General features: G+C 29.7%; 1 protein-coding gene across 2 annotated transcripts in view; it reads right to left on the reverse strand.

The window, feature by feature from the left end:
• LOC148284377 (uncharacterized) overlaps positions 1–18,056 on the reverse strand; it is a 472,082-nt gene that overhangs the window by 396,203 nt on the left and 57,823 nt on the right. For both annotated transcript variants that reach the window (XM_088241191.1, XM_088241185.1), the window contains exon 2: positions 10,430–10,469. The gene's annotated coding sequence lies outside the window, so the exon portion shown is untranslated. The remainder of the gene's footprint in view (positions 1–10,429; positions 10,470–18,056) is intronic.

Genomic DNA, 18,056 nt, shown 5'->3' on the forward strand with positions numbered 1-18,056 from the left:
ATATAAAGGTACACCGATTCTAAATCTTACATTTTTTTTACGTTTATTTATAATATGCATAAATACATAATTTTAGTTTTTTCCATATATGAATTGATCAAACCATGGCCATTAGACCCTAGAACTTTAGATTATCTAATAAAATCTCGATGTCTAGAGTATATTCAGTTCACATAACTCAAGTACACTCTTTCAGGGGAACATATTGGCACTCTAGACTTCTCAGTATCTTCAGAGCGCAGCGCAGTGGTTTCCTTAACACGGAAGATCGTGACTTCGCCAACTTCAGCGATATTCCTCAATTTTCAGTTCCGAATCTCCTAAAACGTAATTGCGATCAGAGGAATCGAGCCGTGGGATGTTACTATTTTTTTTATTTTTCCACTCTAAATAAACGAAAATTTCAATTAACGCGATATTGTTAGTCTTATTACGTGTTTTACCGTTTGACTTGTGATAGCGCCAATAATTTGTTTATATTGATTGTAGATTGTTCAATTTATTTTATGTATTTATTTATTTATTTTTAAAAAGAAGTATTTGCTTTCTTATGATTAACCCAAATATTTAATTTTGACGACCATTTTCAACGAGATGTAAATAACTCACTATTAGGAAATGACAATCAAGTTGGGGTAGAATAGTATTCGAACCACGGACCTTTGATCTGTGAGTCCGAGACACTAGCCACAGGACCACGATCAATCTTTAAACGCCCTCAGCAGACTTTTTTATTTTGCTGAATTATTACATAAGTAGGTACATATAGACTAACCAAACCCGAGGACACTCCATATTAATAATTTAATGCTCTGGAGCAAGGTTTCCCAAACTTTTTCTGCAATGCACACTTCGCAGACCCGGAAATTTTAACGGAACAATTAGTTTATTTTTTAAGTTGGGCAATTCCTACTCTACTACTAGTAATTTTTTGTAGTTTTTTCAATCAGATTTATGGACAATATTTAATAGCGCAACCCACCGTTCTGTCAATCTTGGCAACAGTCGTTAAATTGACAAAACTTGTCAGCCGTGTGGCCACCTTGTCATTTATATTTCCGCTAAAATCTACCGTAAATTCCGTCAAATTCCCGTCAAAACTTACTAGGATTTCCGCGAGATGTTCCGCTCAATGCGATTACTGTTTATATGAACTAAAACGACTACACGCCACTAAAATGTTAAGTTAAATTTTTGTGATAACTTTTACGAATGTTTTTTCAGTCTAATCAAATTAAAATACAAAGGTTGAACCGTCTTCGTCTTCACTTTCTGCATCGCCGCCGCTGGTTGACCGTCAAATTAAAATGCAGACGTACTTAGATGGTTAGTCTAGGTCACATTTTCTCTTTTTTTCTTATCGTGCAAAAATATGGTCCTCCGCCAGTAACTAGATACTTCATAAACTTTATGCAAAATTAAATTATACGGCAAAGTCTCTTGAAAATGCACCAAAAAAATTAACTAACATTTCAAATTAAATTAATAAAAAAATAAAAAAAATATACTTTTAACGACGTCACTAATTCATATAAATCAGCCGATGAAAAGAGAGTTGTAGAAGATTTTTGGTGTACTTACCGCCAACGGACTTATCAGCAGAACTGACCGAGAAGAAGCGGAAAAGAACTTGAGACGTCACACGCGGAGTAATTTCAGAAATACAAAACTTTAAAAAATCAAAACGCTGATAACACGGTACATAAACATGACAAAAATGCGTTTTAACCTAGTTTAATAGTTTATTACAAAAATATTTAAAAAAAAAAACAATATACCTTCTCATCGTCGCGGAACACCTTTTCAGTTCCTACTTTGTCGTTCCGCTGAACAAAATATGGGATACCTTGCTCTAGTGTTATATAGATTTCCTGGTAAGAAATATGCGTACGCAATAAATTTATAAATAAATAAATTTGTGTTAACTGCGAAGTGATATAATATACTTAATAAACTTATACCAAAATACGAATAAAAAAAAATAACGTGAAGTATAAAAATAAAACAAAAAACAATAATGTAGCCAAATAATATTTTGATTTAATTTTTTAAGATCGTCATAACTTTTTAATGTATTTTTTTTTATTACATCTTTTACTTTATTTTCTAATATGTTTTTTTTCTCTTTCTACTCGATATTTTGCTATGTTTTTCAAATGTGCTTTTTGCCATACACATACATTTTTCTTTTTACTATGACTTTAAAAATGTTTCTTACTATGTATTCTGTTTTTGTTTCGCATTTTACTGAGTTTTAAACACATACATATTTATATATTAATAATGTAACTACATTTATTACTTTGTTTTTACTTTGATTTTCCTTCGTTTTTTTACTACATTTTAACCACGTTTTTACTCCATTTTTTACTTTGTTTTTCAATTTGTCCTCTTTCTTAATAACTGTTTCTAGATATTGATTTCTGTTTTATATATTTTTTCGACTGTCTAAGAAAGGGGTAAATAACCCTCATTAGGCAGTCAAAGCAACATAGATTTTTTTTTATTTATTTGCGTAATATAATATGATGATAAATAAATATATAAATAACAATATCAATTTTCAAACTTTTAAAAATAACAACATTTCTTAAAAAAATACAAATAAATCTAATTAAATTGCCAAGTTTATGTAGTTTCTACATAAGCGAGTGAATATAGTTATGAGTAGTAGATTTGCTAATATAAAATAGCGCTGATTTAATGTAAATTATTTCGTATAATCGTTGAGTATCATATATATTTTGAAGACACTCGCCAACAGCCAATACTTACAATTTAACAATTAATAATAAAATGACACCAACTATATTCGAACGCGTTCGAAGATTTAATACATTTTGACTCATAATTCGGTATTGGTACTTTACGACGTGTGAATATTGATGAATCATAAACTGACTAATCCGAGTATCGATTTCAGTCACGATAATGTATCCAACACTCTCCGACAGCCCTCTACCTAATAAATAAATCCGATTAAAATACATACTAATCTTGTGTTACGTTTCGCACAATCATCAATTTTCAATAACTAGGAGTGTTATAATACAAAAAGTGAAGGTACAGTGACGTGAATGAGTTTGGCCTAAATTAAGGGTGACGTTTCAACAAATTAAGTCGACTGTAAAATCTGAATTATGACGGGAAAAAAATATGAAATAGCACTTCGCCCGCGACTCTTTTGCCGAGTTACCGTTACATGATATGTGCTTAAACTGGGTTCATAAATTACTTTTATTATGATGAGATAAGACCGCAAAGGGAAAAATACAAAATAATTACATTTTAAAAAGATCATTATTTTTAAACCGCCTACGTCAGGAACTCCTGTAACATTGTCAGAACATTTAGTTTGCCGATGTAATCCAGTTAAACTTTTTAAAAATATTTTTTGTAAATCATGGAAACAATTTTCATTTTGTTCTTATGTTACCATTAAATAAAAAGTTACACACAGTTAAAGGCATTGGAAGCAAAGATAACGACCTCCGAAAAATATTTTTTGGTTATGGTGTCATTCTGTAGTTTATTAACTTTGTTTTTATAAAAATCATGAGTCGAGTTGCAAATGATGTTTAACATCATACTTCTAATGGTTTGAAAATAGTGTTTGGAAGCAAACATAGCGATATCCATCAGCCATTTTATTTGACCAATGACAGGCTTGACATTTTAATTTTCAAAATGGTCATGCCATACAAATATTAAGAAAGTTTTTTAAATCCATGTTTCTATTAAAACTAATTTATTAGTCTCTTAAAGTTTAAGTTATAGTAACATTTCTAACATAAAGACTCTCTTTGGCATTAGTGTAGCAGTTTTTGTTATTTTTCTCGAAAACACCAAAACGGGAGTTTGCTATCTTTACTTCCAATGCCCTAAATTAGTCTTGAAATATGTGATGTTTAAAACTAATTCATTTGTAAACAACTAAAAAACAATTTTATACATATGAATAAAGCAGAATTTTAAAACTACATGAAATGGGTTCTTTTGTAAAGAAATCAGCCTTTCACGTGAAATATTTTATCTTTCACTATCGTAATATAAACATATTGCGTATCTTTTGTTTCAGATTTATTAATTTTAATTTAAGTTTTTTTTTTCAAAATTACACTAGTTTAAATATTAATACACTTAATAAGTCTTTTTAGGCTAGCCCGTGTCAAGCCATAATAAACAACAATAAAAATTCAGAGTAAAATTAATTAGATTAAATTATAATGACATGTGATGCAATAGAATAATAATCTAGATGAAAAAGGAAAAAGTAAAAAATAATAAAATATCAAAGAATACAATGCAAAACAGATAATTAGAAATAATTTTTCAAATATAAATTATACAAATTAAGATTCACAAATAATCAAATATACAAAATAATGGTATCATTAAAATCATCAAAATAATAATAAAATGCAGTAGTATTAAAAAAAAACAATATAAGGGTATCATTGAAATCAACAGAAAAAGAATGTATATATAAAAACATAATTGAGATATGATTTCTATAAACTCCCTCAATACTATAGTTAGATATATACGAAATAGGAGTAATAAATAATATGCCAAATAATAGTACGTACTAAATTAAATGATACATAGTGAAAAAACATAAAAATATCAAGATATATAAAAAGCAAATAAAAGTAAAAGTATGGAAGGAAAGCCGATTTGTAAATTTTTGCTAATTGCTAATCTCGAACTGTAAAAAAAATTGACAACCTCGTCTCTATCGATGTGCAGCAACCAATTGCAAACATTTTTCTTAAATACATTGGCACTTGTGGAGTTCTTTATGGCTGCCGAAATTTGATTTAAAAAAATCGGTTTATTATCAAGTTTACTCCAGTGCCACAGAGTGACATTTATTTAAAACAGTTGATTTCTATAATACTTGCAATACAGGGTAATGAATTAACGGATTTTTAAATAATAATAACACAAAATAATTGTGGGTTGAGATTTCTAAATTCTTTATTTGTTTATGGCCCTAGGGTATGGTATACGATCTAATATCAAAGGTTTGGAAGGCAGAGAGCCGAATCTGCTTTAGCAGAAAGATCACATAGCGGTTGGAGATGACGACTCGGGGTACCTGTTGAAGGCAGTGCCTGTTATATGGTTATATATTGAAATTATTGCAATTACATAATGGTCTTATTTTTTTTATGTAATGCCTGATTATTTAATATATTAAATTATGTTTGTTAAATTAAAATTACTTGAGTATTCATTTTATTTCAAATCTGTCTTTATTTCCTTAATTACCTACTCAAAAAAAAATATTTTGGGTTAAACGCCAATTTACAAAACCAAGTACGCACTGGATATAAATTTTAAAAAGCACGTGGTCCAGAAATAATGGGCTGGAGGAACATTAATCTTCTCCATCACACTGTTAATTGTTTTAACCCACAAATTTATCAATTTGATTAAATAAATTTATTTATCGAAACGAACAGATTTAAACGGATGGAAAACGAATTAATTTTTGGGAATAAATAGTAACTATTAGTAACTTTGTTGATCGACATTAATTTAGTTGTTTAATTTAACGTTAATATTAACTACCTTCGTCGTCTTTCAATATTTGTGTTTTACGTTTTACTGATTACTTGAGATTTATTATTATTTTCAATTTATTAAGTACCTATTACCGAGACCTAATATTTTTGAGTGTCGGGTTGAGGTTTTTAAAAAATGCCCAGCCACTTTTTCGGTGTATTTAAATATCGTAGAAAGCTAATTTTATTTTTTAAACGTATGTTTAATTTTTATTTTTACTATATCATTTTCTTTCCGTTGTCAATTAGAAAATATTTATTATTTATTTATAAATGGACTAAGTCCATTAAAAAAATGGCAAACACATATCCTTGTAATACATAAAGCCACCCCAGTTAAAATAATATTTTATCTTTATTTTGTTTTATTTTATTTTTCTCATAAATCAAAACACACTATAGAATTTATTCGTTTATATTAGAAATATATACATAGAATGTGTCTCAATTACATTATGAGGATAACATTTATTATAACATAATAATATTTATGCTAAGTGCTAGTGTATGTAATGTGTAAGTATTGATGCGTCGGTGTTATATATGTAAGTATTAGTGTATCAGTGTTAATTATTGTACATGTAAGGTTTGGTGAGGGTGTGTGTATATGTGTATGGGTGTGAGAGTATTGTATGTATGTGACAATGTGTTGTGAATATAAGTGAACTTATTGAACAATAATTATCAAAAAATATCTGTTTTTTTTTTAAACCTTAATGAACCTATCAACTACCTTATCGTTCGATGTAAAATTGTTAAGAAAATTTATTAATACAAATAATGGAAAATAAACCTAGGGCAAAAAAATTAATAATAATTACTACCTCAAGACAAGATCTGGTCTATCTTAGCGATTGTTTGAATCTAGAAAGACTTACACCAAAAAAATCCAGATCTTTCTCGAGTTTACAATGCGACACAATCGGGACATTGGTGCACACAAGCTATAGTTTATGCTGTGCTGATCAAGGAACAGCACATTTTTATATCGCAATTGGCGGATCGGAACATTGAATGCGACTTGTTCCAGTAACAATTAAGCCATTTAGTAAATTAAACATAAATACAGAATCAATGTTATATCTACGTTTTTGTAGACTTGAGATTTTTAAGCTTAACTCCGTTTCTCCGTAAGTGTAGTCTCCTCTCTCGAGGCCAATCACCCATGCTAAATATGTTCAATAAAATCTATCATCATAATCTACAAAATTAATTTAACCGTGTTCCTTTACAGATAATACACATATAAGTAGTGAGTAGTTTGTTAATATATGATTTTAAAAAATCTACTAATATTCGATCCTAACAAGAGAAAAAAAATGTCCAATTAAAAATAACGCATTTATGGAGAAATAGTATTTCAAACGGTGGCCTTATTAAAAATAAAATAACGTGTATATATATATATACATATATAATATAACCATTTTGGTTTTTGTAATATTATTTTATGTGATTTTCACCGTACCTTTGTGATCGTAAAATAACGTTATAAATACAATACACAGTTTAGCTGTATTTGTCTGGGCGGATACGTAAATCATTAGTCCTTGGGAAATGTAGTATACCGTCTCCTCTACTTATCAGAATTAGTGCTCCTTTTCTGTTATCTAATAACTCAGAATGTCGAAGCTCTAAATTGCAGGTTCCAAAGCCGCTTACGTAGTGAACACGTCGTGTACCTACGAACAATTCGTATAAACTGTATATGAACCATAACAAAACGAGGCAAACTATCGTCTCGCTACTGAGACTATACAGAAGTGATAAATATACATAGATAGTAAAATCTGAATGATGAGGATCTTCTGCCCTGCTGGAAATTGGGTACAATAAATGTTTTCTTGGGCGCGGTAAAAATTAGAGCATTAAATTAAGTTTCTTGATAATGTGCGAAAAACTATTTTAATAAAAACGAACTACTTTGAACGACGTCACTTATTCATATGAATCAACCAATGATAAGAGAGTTATGGAAAATTTCCGGTATGCTCACCGTAAACAGACCAGTGGGCAGAACTGATCGTGAAAAAGCGGAAGAGAACTTCTGACGTCACACGCGAAGTTATTTCAGAAATACAAATCTTGAAAAATTAATGGCGCTGATAATACGACATATATTTTTAAAAAATCCTTCTGATTTTAATATAATAGTCTATTAAAAGATAAGAAAGATATTTGGTGCTGTCAACCAAAACGGAGTGTGGAGAAACGGTTTAATCATGAACTAGAGGCACTGTATGGCGAACCCAACATTGCACAATTCATCAAAATAAGAAGATTAGAATGGTTGGGCCATGTGCAAAGAATTAGCGATAACCGTACCCAAAAAAGTTTCTTTACACCACTCAAGAAGGCAGACGAAGCAGAGGCAGACCAAAATTAAGATGGCTGGATAATGTGGAAAGTGACATTAGAGAGATTGACCTGAGGAACTGGAGAAGAGCCGCGAGGTGCAGGGACGAATGGAGACAAATTCTGGAGGAGGCCAGGGCCCACAACGGGCTGTAGCGCCACTGATGATAATGATTGAAAAATAGTTTTTTTTTTAAACTACCAATCTTCCCCATTCTCGTATTTAGTACCGCGGCTGGTCGTTCTGGCAGCGGTACTGCGCGGCGCGGCGCGGCGTCAGCGTTGCCTTAGATAGTCGGTCGTGAAGTCGAGAGCTTAGTAAGGAAAAGCTTTAAGTCAATAGTTTGCTGAATTCCCACTCAACGAAAACTGTCTTAGGGTAAAAAAATTATATCTCGATGAACTTAAATTGAAAGTATTAATCAACAACTTGTGAATATACAGGTCGCAAATAATATAAAAAGGATGAAATTGTACCACAATCAGTTTCTGCGTTTTTAACTAACGAATGATTTTTTTAGGAATCACTTAATTTCAGGTGACTATAGTGTTCATTTCTTCGAATAACAAAATACAGTTATTGTCAGTCGTGAAAGCATTTAAAAAAAAAATCTTGGTAAATGACGCCTTCGTATTATATCTTCATACTAAATCAAGATATCTTTTGACTTGGTCCTTTTACGTAGCACGCACACTTAGTGGAATTATTTAAACGGAGAAAATGTCCATCCGAATCGCTTCATAAAGTAGAAACAGCCTCTTCTTTTGATGAAAAGTAATAAAATATCTCATCCCCGTGAAGAGTGAAATATAAAGTTTGTCCATTATCGGCGTAGGTAGTTGTACATGTGTGCGTACGGGAGTGTAGAGGGGGGTGCGCAGTATCAAGTGTAGCGCCAGGGTAGCGGCCGAGGCGGCGCGGCGTGCTGGAGGCACTGTATTACAGGCCAGGATGTCAGGATGTCAGACCGTACCCTGATATGAATCTGACCAAAAACAATAAAAGTCTTTTTAGGGCGCCTTTCCCGGGAGAACTGACACTTTTATTCCGAGACCCGAGATATTTCACCGCAAAAACAATCTGTCGAGATTTAAGTTTTACTATATCATTTCTTTCCCTCGTTCTATCCTAGTTGTACCGCTATACATGGTACATGTTATAGTTGAATCTTTTGGTCCGCAATAACAAGGTAAAACAAGACAAAAGGTTCGGAATTTTCACGCTTTTGGGAAACATTAAGTAAAAGCTCTGATAAAAAATGTTTAATCATTACAAAAAAATTTTGGTTAAAGTTTTTCTTCATTATTTTCATTTACTAAGGTTAAGATAATAAAATTTATAAATATCGTTTCCAATATGAAAAAGATCAGTTATGATTTTCTTCGTTGTTTTTGACGAATATAATGAAATCTTTCAATTATATAAATACACTCACCAATATTTAAACGTAAATCTAACTGTTGTAACTGAATAATACATATAACATTATTGTTTACATTTATCTTTTTTTTTAAGTATTTGAAGCATTTCGTGATTTTATTTGAAAAATTCAGAATTACATTATACATATGTAAAGGTTCTCTCTTTTTAAAAATGGAACTTTCTATTTATTTCCAGCTTTCTACTGCGGTCGGGCTCTTTAAGGGTTCTACAAAACAAATTACTTTTAAGTTATGTAGCTCAATAAATATTATTAAAAAATATCTAAATCGACGTTAAGTATTTTAAAAAACAGTAGGTAAATTTAATTTAAATCAATTTAAAAAAATAATTGTCATATTTGGTTACTATTTGCATTTATTTTATTATTGTGCCATATTCTGATATATTTTTTAATTACATTATAACAACAGTCATCAGGATTGACGTATCATATTAAATTAACTAGAAAATTTTATCAAATATTTAGATAACGAATAGCGAAAGATAATACAGGTGTTGAATTTTTTAGTGTGCTGTTTTTACTCAAATGACAAAATCATCAATACGTAATAAAGTATTTGTGTGTTGAAAAACAATTTTATCATTATTTAAAAAAACGTTTATTGAAATAAACTTTATTCCTTTATCTTACAAACGTATGACATAAAAGTAAAAAGAAACACACAAAATGTATTAAATTAATCGACTAAAAAGGTCATAGTTGTTCCAAATTGCCCCACTAGTGGGGCAGGATGCCCCATCTTCCCCTACCTACTAGCAGTTATGCTATCTGACTTATTACAACAGAAATGAAGAACATTTTTAAAATGGCATTATAATAGTTTAGGCTTACGCCTGTCATTGGCAGATTTAGTCGAATATATTATTTGTCATAAACATTTGAACATTTGAATATATTCAAAAACACATTATCTTAGTATGTTTAAAGTTTAATAATAGTTGATAAACATTAACATACATTAACGCAAATTCGCTGTTAAAATCTCAACAAGAAAATATAATCGCATTGTTTCAAAACAGAAAAGCAATATTATGTATTTTTATAAATTTCAGGACTTACCAGTATTGCTGAACAGAGCAGTGCGTCTATTCTGAAGTAACTGTAACAGAATAAAAATAGATTAAAACAATTGTGTTGAGTATAGATAAATGATATTATTATGCTAACAGAATCGATTCTGACTTTAATTAATTCTACCAAAAATCACCCAGCTAACCAAGACTTATTTGGAAGAATTTTAACGTGAAGTTTACCTTAAAAATGGATATATTTGATTTCTAGATATAACATAGATCAACGGCTTGCTACCGTCATATCAATTTTTGTAGGATATTTAATAGCCAAAATATGTTTGTTTTATAGATAGATTTACTTATTATTTAATAGAAATTAACAAACGTTCAACATTTCAGATGCTTTTTAAAATTCGTGTTCATGTTATAGTTTTAATTGATCGTATTTTTTTAATAATATGCATGCTTCCACTTTCTATTATGTTGTATCCAAACTCAACACAAGACTCTTGGCCTCATAAAGTTAGGAATACGTCTTTTTTTGTTATATGAATATTTGTATGAATACATAAACAAAAAATATTGTAAAATACATTTTATATATAAATATCAATTATTTTATTTATATATCAACGGTTCAAAGAACCTTTTACAATAAAAAGTTTTACAAAAATAATCACAGCAGTGAACCATTCATTATGTAATATAAAATATGAAATATAACTAAATAATTAGTAAGTTCGCAGAATATTAAATTGCTATTAAGAAATGGATAGTGGAGTTGGGTTGCACACGGATCGATGAGTGGATCAAGCCAAATAGGTAAAATGTGTGTACTGTTTATGAAATTTGGTATATTTGTCTATATAAATTGGTTTTGTTTTTTATGATTATTTTAGTTTATATTGTTTATGATGTTAATGATAATTAGGTTAATTGGATTAATTAGGTTTTATTATTATTATTTTTATGTTAACTATGTTAAACAACTAATTTAAGGCATGTTTCACATTTTGCAAAATGTTTCCCTTGGCACGGGAACATTATTCCGTATAAAAAAAGAAGACAACCAATGTAAAAGTGTCAATAAATAAAATAAATAAATTCAACTGAATAATTTCAACTAAACAAATTAGTCAAAGTAAAATGTTTTTGAAAAAACTGCAAAAAAGTAAAAAAGAAACATAAAATATCTTAGATGACAAATAAAAGATAACAATTAAAGTAATAAAATCTTATGTTCTAAATATTAGTATAACAAAGTAAAATTGAGAATAATTTAACATAAACATAAGGTGGCTAGTATTAAGCTAGGTAATAATAAAAAAGAAAAATAATGCTACAATAATACTTTATAAATAATACGTTTTTTTGATCAAAATGAAAGCTTAAAAATTCTTAATAACACCTTTATTTTATCAGTTGGTTAGAAGAAGTTGGAATTTGGCAATAAATCCAAAAATAAAATTAAAAAAATAAACAAAAATACGTATTCAAAAAAACAAAGTTAAATTAAATAATATATTTTTAAATAAATTCATTCCTTTTCTAAAGAATAACAATTGAAATTACATTTTAATAACATTTTAATGCATTAACAGAGTTTGTATTGAAAATATCAAATGTTTTTTCGATCTTATTTCCATATTTATGTATTCTGGACATAGATGAAGGCATTTCAAAGTTGGTGCGAGAATTGTTACAGTACAATAATTCTTTACTTCTATTGCACCTACCAGGTATTCGAATTTGAATTAGTTTAAGTAATGCAGGGCTGTCAATTATTGATTTCATTATTTTAAATAAGATTAACAAATCAGCTACTAGTATAACTCTTCGGTCTGACAATTCAAGTAATCTCATTTCACTTATGTGTGTGTTTGTGTACATTCATTCAAATTACCAATAATAATATAAGTATTTGCAATAAAATCACCAACATATTATTTTATAATATTAAATATTGTGTCTACGTCAATCTATTTCAGAAAGCTCATTGAAGCGCGACCTGAAATGTGTTTACGATAAGGTACTATACTCGTACGTTTGATCTGAGAGAATTATTTTTACGATTTCCTTAACACACATTACTTCTAAGAAACTCATTAAAATGTACCTGATTACACGTTCGACGTGAATATGTTTTATATGAAAATGTTAAAAGATAAAAATTTCTAGGGAATAATTTGAATAATAAAACTCATACGTGTAGCGTTTCCTAGGCATCCTTGTCAATTCTTTAAAATGATTATATTTTTATTATTTTCTTGAAATCATATTGTGTTTCGCAAAAAATATAATGAGATAAAATCGTTTTAGTAAACAGTTAATATTATGTTTGTCGACGCAAATTTAAATATTTATGTCGATATTTTATTATGGGCTTGTAAGAATTCAATATCAACAAATTTACTTAACTTTATTAATTAAAAATGGAATTAATTTTAAACTTTTACCCTCGATTGCGTATTAAATATAAATCGTACATAATATTGTAATAACACAGAAAATTGTGACAATGCTCCGCTCCCAAAATTCTATCAAATCTGCATAACTTAATTAAAAAGCAGACAACTGTTTGAAGTTTGCGTGAATTCTGTTCCTTGATTATTGAATTTTGTAAAGGGTCGCCATCACGAGCTCAACAGCCCTTGTTTATGGTCATTATATGAGGAAGCAAGTTCCCATTAACCTGTTAAATTATTCGGCTACTGGTTCCTGGGCATATTGTGGCAATACTTCTCCCCCAGGTAGGCAGATGTATTGAGAATAATTACTATTTAATCACTTCACAATAGATCTTGTCTTGATGTCCCTTATGTTTGTCAATGCTTATTTTCTTCTTTTTTGTAACAACTATTCGTTAATTGTTATATGTGAACCCTATAAATTATATACATAGACAATGTCCATTAATAAATAAATAAATAATACCAATAAAGTTAGCACTTGGATAGCTCATTATGCTAAGTTTTGCGTATGAATGGAACTCCCGTTTTTATCTAGAGCTACCAAATGAAACATTCCTGAACCGTTTTTTTTCATAACAATTATAATAATAAAAATACGTTTATAGTTTTATTCTACTTTTATTTATAATTTTTACCAGTGACGGGGTTTTGTCGTGACCGACATCGTCAGACTGGTGGGAGACTAAACAAATTTTTATGTTACATACAGGTAAAAGCAGGGGTTGTTAATCATGATTTTATATAATTATAGCAGCAAAATAGTTCAAATAAAAATAATTTTCGTATGAAGTAATAACAATTATTTGAATTTAAGTCGTGTTTGAATTTATATAATAACATCTGATAAAATTATTTATTTATTTTATTAGGTAAACAAACAGTATGTTTACATATATTGCCAATTTCTTTGTATATTAATGTAAGAAACTCATGCACACACCAAAAAAACTGTTTACACTTAATACAATAATTAAAATTAGGTTCAATATAATAAATGTAAAAGAAATGAAATGAAAAAAAGAAAAAAACATGTATATAATAATAATAATAAAGTTAACTATCTGCTTCTCTCAAAATGTCTATAATTTTTGACCTAAATTTACATGTATTGACACAAAAAATATCAGCCCCGGTAAATATATTGTAATATTGGTGTATTATATATTGTTATAATGTTATGTATATATATTAAAATCATGATTTACAACCCCTGCTTGCACCTGTATATAACCTAGAAAAAATACGTGATTTAAGATCAAAACCGTCAATGAGTATATCAAATATAATAATTCCTAAGTATATTTGACTCTATCGAATAAAAAATAATGTTTGTAGATATTATTATTTAAATGGCCCATTTTTAACTAGTTTCCATTTCAAAATGAGCCGTATTACCGGTATTTAGTTTACGTAGATCAGGGTCCTTTATTGACCGAAGTGGCCAATGTAATTCCTTAAAACAGTCACGCATTTGTTTAATCTCCATTTTTCATTCCCAGAGGACGAAAAGGATTCTCCTGGAAGTAATGAAGAGATTATTACTTCTTCGTTAACCGATTATCTTAAAATAACAAATGGCAGGTTTTTACTTGGAAACGCCCAACCGCTTTTATCCGTTTGAAGATTACGATAATTATTCATGTGTGTCAGAAACAGAGATCCACGTAATTCTGAAAACATTTAGTTTAAGTAATAAACTGGAGTATCGTTAGGTACTTGTTTCTCCGTGCAGAGCATTATTGCTTACGATGAACACGGTTTTAAGTTTATATTCGAGGGTATTTATTTTAAGCTTTCGATTTTTTTCAGAGTACTCGTAAATCACGAATAGTTAATTTCTTAATATATTTTCATGTGTGAATAGAACCAGAGCCATGGACGATTATTTTCGGTGCGTTTGGTAGTTAGTCCGCTTCGTGGTGTACTAATGAGCACGTTCGCCTAAAATGCCTGAGGACCCGGGTTTAATTCCCAGCAAGGTCAACATGAGACTTATTTCATATTTATAAGAAGGTTTTTTTAAGAAAGATTTATAAGAAGATCTGGACTATCTATATTGAGTTCGCGTTTTTCTTGAAATAATTTGCCTCTCCCATCCATCATATTAGCATCGTTATATAAGACATTTTTCTTTCGTGGTTCCGCTAGCTTATTTTTCCATATTCCTTACGTTACACATATGTACGTGTTTGATTAACAGCGTATGTCAAGCAATCTGTACTCCACATTTACCTCGTGAGTTCTTTGTACAGAAAAATCATTAATTTCTACGAATTAACATCACCATGTAGAGAGTTCCATACGATTTGCAGATTTTACTCAGCTTTAATAGCTTATTTAAAGTAGTTTTTAACTTTTAAATTATAATATACATAAGTTGTTTCTGGAGTATAGTTTCTAAATAGTTTTATACTTTCAGTAAATCTAATCTACTAATATAGACACTTGTAGATGTTAGCTTTGGTAAGAACCTGAAGGGAAAATCCATTCAGGGTAACCCCTTAAATGCCTTATGTATTTAAAGGAATGTTTGGAACACACACAGCTAATTTGTTTATTAACAAACTTTGTAATGTAGATGTTTTAACTTTCAGGGGTTACCGTAGATACTCGCTAACTCGAGTAGGTAATTGTGAAGATGTGAAACGTAACGAACTTCATATTCCCGGGTTTATTTCACATACAGATTTAAGGTAACAACCACTTTGTCTGTCCATTCAAGTGAAAATAAACCATTCGAGGACCTTATTTGTTTATTTACAAAAAATCTAAACGTCAATAATAATAATAATAATGCGAGTAACATTCCAGTTCGCTCCTCAGGTGGAGTTAATGGCGTCCACAAAGAGTTTCAGGTATCTCTGTCAGCTATCAACTCCTGTGCATACTTTTAAGTTAGGTTCGCATCCCGTAGTTCTAATACGACCTTTAGAAAAACATTCACGACTTTTTTTTATCAATTTTGGAAAGCTTTATTGGCTGGTAAAATATTTTTAGTCAGCTTTTATCATAAAAAGTACCTTAAAGAAGAATCATAATAATTTGTTAAAGTTTAAGAATTGCAATAATCTTAAAAGGGTATTTTTGCACTAGAACATTTCGTAGTCTCTAGACTGGCACCTAAAGCGTAATACTAATCATCTTACCTTCATGTTATAAAAAAAATCCAAATAAGCTGCAAATGGTGTACCAATACAGTGTTCGTTGCCCATTAGACACGGAAAAGGAATGATGATGATTTTGATACATTTTTTTAACGCGTTGCGTTTTCTAGCGTACTGATCTTTTCCATTATTCATTGACCCACAAATAGATAGAAAGCCCAAGTTTTGGGTGACCTACAAAACGGAACACCCAAGGTTAAGGAAAATCACATTTGATTATTGCGATCTCTCTGATGATCGAATCATGAACCCCCGTGTCCGAGGCGAGCGTCTTAACATTACGAGGGCCGCCAAATATTTTCTTTGAACATTTTCTCGTTCCCAACATTTCCCAAAGAATATCGGTGTTTTCACCATAATGCGACGTAGTATATTCATCTTCTTACACTTTTTTCTTTCGGTCATTTCATTCTTTTATCCGAAAATTGCTTCTGAAAATTGTTTAGAAAGTTTTGCCTGACTTGGCCTGTGTTTGGGAAAAGCGAATATTGAATAAAAATTTCATTTTCCAATTTGAATAATATTAACCCTCCCAGTCGGGTAAGGTTTTAATGTTTAAGGTGTAAATGTACAGAAATCTCACTTTATTTTACATTTAAACTTTATAATTTGCTCGAAAAATCTATACCTTTCTGTAGCTACGTCAGGCATTTAACTAGTGGATTAACATTTAAAATATATTAAAATAAAACACTTTCTATATGTATATATATTGTATATACCGTACACGAGTTATATGTAAAGTTGATGTTTATACCTGAAAATAGGTCATACCTGACACCAGTTGTGTTGTAATATTAAACTCATGTGCGGTATGTATTATATACAAAGTGTGTTATTTTAAAAACATGGAAATAAGTAATTTTGTTGTAATCATAGTTATGTAATTTATTAAGATATTTTAAAACGTGTATGTTTAAAACATTTCACTTCAAAGGAATAAAAAAACACTTATAGTAACATGCTGATTTAAACTCAAAGGTAACATTTAAAATGAAAAAAAAACAAATTTCAACCTTTAGGTCATGTGTATTAAACATATGTATTAAACTGTTAATCATAATGTGCGTGTGGAATTTCATTGTGTTTTATGTAATATAAATAATATAAATGTACATATATACCTAGTTTTTAAAACAGTAAATATTTTGTTAATTAACTCTGTTTATTGAAAAAGTCTTTTTTGTTTATTCTCAAATGTAAAAAGGTCACATTATGTTTATTATTGTTAATAGTTTGTAAGAGTAAATTATGAATAAATATAAAATGTTTATAATATATTCAATGTAATTGTTAAATTACACATAAAAATACGTTTATGTTTATTGACTTCAAAATTCAAAATAAAATATATAAAGTAGATCACCAAATGCCGTGTATCTCGATCATTCGTTACATGAAAACAAGGTGATCAAACTTATGCTTCTGATGCCAAATAAATCTATTTTTATCACAGGACGCAGATAAGTATAACAATAAATTTATTTTTTCTTTCAATAAACCGACAGTTTGATTGTGATTCCATAATTTTCGAAGTCATATTAAAACTAAAAAAAATTTCATCGTTTTTTGTAATTAATCGAAATAATAAACCAATACCTTTTTAAAAAAAAAATAACAGTATGACCTACTGCTAGCTGATAGACTCCTGGCCTCCTCCAATAAATCCAGCATCTCATTGAATATTTTCAATCCTTTATGAAAGCATTCCTTTGTTAGGTGCTAAATTTACCTTAGGTAGTTTGAAGTCATCCCGGCCTCTCGTGAAGTATCGCTAAATGAGTTATTTATTTATTATACCGTCAGTGAATCGCCAATTGATGGATAACGCAAACGCACGCGTCGTGTTTTTCTATTTAGAGAGTGAAATATTGCAGGGTAAAGCCACCTTATAAACAAATATTTATTGTCACCATTTCAGGAATCGAAACCGGGACCTCAAACATGATTAGAGGCGCGCCAATCACTACGTCAGGCAGACTTTTCTGTATTCGATTTTCTTTCGAATTTTTACCTGAGAGTAGCGGTCACGTGGAAA

The sequence above is a fragment of the Micrasema longulum genome, unplaced genomic scaffold (genome assembly GCF_059751315.1).
Source record: "Micrasema longulum isolate JH-2025_06_02 unplaced genomic scaffold, ASM5975131v1 h1tg000127l, whole genome shotgun sequence".
Lineage (NCBI taxonomy): Eukaryota > Metazoa > Arthropoda > Insecta > Trichoptera > Brachycentridae > Micrasema > Micrasema longulum.